Here is a 3,559-nt window from a genome sequence, read left to right as displayed (position 1 = left end):
CAGAGATTAAAGGGCTTTGTTTTGCTTCTCCATCTCCTATAGGCATCTGACATGATAAAACTGTGAAATATCTGCTTAGGTTTTTGTTTCTCTTTTTTTTTTTGCTTTGTTTATTTCCCTCTGCACTCTTCAAGACGCTATGGACTTGATATCACCTGCCTCATATCCGAGAGCTCACAAAAAGGCTAACTCTTTTGGGTAGAAGGCTGCTAGGGACATATCAACTTACAAAGGAAAGAACTGGAGAAATAAAAATATGTCCAGTACAGGATATGTCTTTCTTTCCTCATGTAATTATTATTCAAATGAGATCAAAATGTTATTCTGAATACCAGTGTTGTCTGCATGATGGCATTGTCTTCTTTGCTGAGCTACTGAATCTCTGCAGGTGTCCCCTAGAGACCTGGCTCAGATCCCAACACCACTGGTTAGAGGTGGTTCGTCTCACCAAGTGAGGACAGTAGTAATTTTCTTCCCTTAGACAGATGGGTTTATATTTGCAAAATTCAGTTAATTTTTCTTCTCTTTGATTATGGTACTTTATTCTCAGAAATAAAAATAATATTAGGATAAATTTTTGCAATGAGGCATTATTCTCATAATCCTGTAAAAATAAGTAGTTGAAGCTTGCCTTAATGCATTTGTCTTTCTATTATTGTGCAGTAATTCAGGCAGGAAAAAGAGGTTTTGTTATGGATCTTACGCTAGATGTTTGTGAATCCTAACACAGGGCTACAAAGAATAATGGGCTGGTTTTGGTAAGAGGTAGGAAAAAGAAACCATCACCATTAAGGGTGCAATATAAATATATACAAATAAAACATACGTAAATGCTTTTTACTTACTTTTTTGAACCCAATCTAGAGAACTAAGTATGCTAGTTTAAAAGTATGCTGGTTCTGTTTTTGATCAATCAAAGAAAAATACACACTAACTGTATAGATTTAGAATGCTGTATTCTAAATATGTTCCAAGCAGCTTGGTATTTTCCCTATAACTCACTGATCAAATTAGAAAACAGACATTTAAAAGGTTAGTATTCTCAACGGAATAGTAACAACTCAGTGGTACGGTCTATACTAGCCTTGAAAATAATATTAATGCTTTACTATCGGTATATATAAAGTCTTCAAGGAAATTCACTAAATGAATTCTATCTCCACCCAGCAACAAAACTCATTTCAAATGAAAGAACACTGTTCTGGGCCTGGTTGAATTATGAGACCTGGAGACCAGGTTTTCAGTGTCTTTTCATGCTCTGTCTATAAAGCCAGGCATTCAGGGCTTCCACTCTCTGCCTTAGACTAGCCTTCCCAGCCTACCACTTCCTGAAAAATGGCCTCCAATGATATCTTTTTGGTTTTATCTTCCATTTTCTCTTCATGGTTATCATGCTTCAGCCATGCCAAATAACATCCTTGCCTTGTCCCTTTGTTAATGTATTCTCTCTTGCTTAGAATTTTCATTATTTCATTTTCATCTGTGAAATCCTTTGTATGTATGACTCAACACTGCATCCTTTTAGAGGTCTCCGACAATTGCTTCTGCTGGGTATGTTTGCCTCTCTTTTTCTGAGCAACAAGACTGGTATCATTTCTTACACAATGCCTGGATCACAGTACTGTACATGATATGAGTCCATTAAACATTGATTGAATGGATTGCATGTGGAACAATTGTGGCAGAGGCCAGCAGAGGTGTTTCCCTTCCCACATCTACAGAGAATTTTCGTCCCCTGTAGGATAATGTGGAAGGAGAGAGAATGAAATCTGTCCTGGCTCAGAGGAACAGTCAGAGTAAATGCTAAGTTTCTGAAGTAATACACAGTTAGTTACACATATAATACACAGTGGCGTGCCACAGACAGAAGCTTACTTCCGTCTCATCGCACGGTCTAGATGGTTAAGGCTACGGGGAAACTCTATGCTATATGGTCATTCAGGGTTGCAAGTTGCTCCCATCTTTCTTCTCTATCTCTGAGGAAATTGGCTTATCCAGAGGCTGAAGCTGCATCTCAAGTACGCCTGTGTTAAGCTAGTAGGAAGGGAAAATAGAGTAAATCCAAGACAAGTAATTTCCTGGTAAGCCAGTAAAGCAGAAGTTGTATACATCACTTCTGTTTGCATTCCATTGGTGAGAAATTTAGTAGCATGGCTACCCTTAGCTGCAGGGGTTGCTGTCACTTTATTATTTTTTTTAATGTTGTATGGCAGGGTCGCATTTCATTATTGTTCCATGTGAGTGTCCCGTTATTGCAACACCATTTGTTATTTTTCTGTCTGGTTTGTTTGTTTGTTGGGAAATTCATGGACCAGGAGTGGAACCCAGGTCTCCTGCGTGGCAGGTGAGACTCCTACCACTGAACTACCCTCGCAGCCCCGCTGTTACATTTTGTTTCTTGACGTTACCCTCAAAGATGGAGCAAATGGACTTGGTGGGAAGGACAAGTATAAGTCAGGCTTAGTCAATAACTTGACTCAGGCCTCCTACCCAGGGAGGATCTGAGTGAAACGTAATAAGCCCATGTTTCCCTGGAGCTTAGACTTCCCCCAGAATTGAACTACATGGAAGAAAGAGTAAATGCCACAATTAACTGTTTGCATTTAGTTTCAAATGGTAGGAGCAAACATTAAAAAAAATAATAATAGCGTGGTATGTGATAATACAAACGTAACGATAGGACTTCTTTTTCTTCATTATTTGGAGGCAGGAATGGGGAAAGGCAGAGAAAGGCAAAGAACAATGAGGATTAACTTCATTTCTTCTACTACCAATGTGGAGTCACTTGGTGAAAGCAGAAAATTAATTTAAATCCCTCTTCTTGTACTCCTGATCTGACTGAAGGAAGCCTGACACCAATCCATAAGAACTGCTCAAGTGGACAAAATGGAAGACCAGGGTCTTCCTTTTTCTGAAGGGCCATACAAAATTAAAAAATGTTAAAATCAGGGAGGGTTAAACGCAAAATTGCAGTGATAGAGAGAAAGGAATAATTTAAAGCATTTGAAGGAGTCAGAGAATCCAAATAAACCACTGACAAGCCATTTGGAAGTGGCATTTGCACTGCATGAGTAAGGATCTTAAATTAAGACAGCAGCCGTTTCCCCCACAGACATTTCCTGCCTATGGTGGAAGGTGAGAGCATTTTCAGAGTGCCATTTTTCTAACCTTTTTAAAATTGCAAAAGCCATGCCAGAGACTGTTAGAAGCCTTATTTTTTTCCCTACTGAATATAATGAAATCTGTAATAGCTTTACCTAAATTGTGGCAGCTCAGAGAAGCTACAGCACTTCTATTATTATGTCTGCTGGAAACCAAGGAAAGGACAGGTGCCCAGGGATGAAATTTTAAAAAGGAAGCCATATTTTCTGAATAAAGAATAAGAGTTTTTATTCTTCCCGAAAAAGGAAAAATATAACATTTAAAAATGACCAGCAAACATGGAATAGAAATCCTAAGAGAGTGAAGTCAGGAAAACGCATAAAAAATTGAAGCCCAAGGAAATGACATTTTGTTTTCAATATGAAAGAGAAATTACTGTAATGGCAGATTGGAGAGG

This window comes from Tamandua tetradactyla, chromosome 6 (genome assembly GCF_023851605.1).
Source record: "Tamandua tetradactyla isolate mTamTet1 chromosome 6, mTamTet1.pri, whole genome shotgun sequence".
Lineage (NCBI taxonomy): Eukaryota > Metazoa > Chordata > Mammalia > Pilosa > Myrmecophagidae > Tamandua > Tamandua tetradactyla.
The sequence above is the reverse complement of the archived record's forward strand: the minus strand, read 5'-3'. Positions refer to the sequence as shown.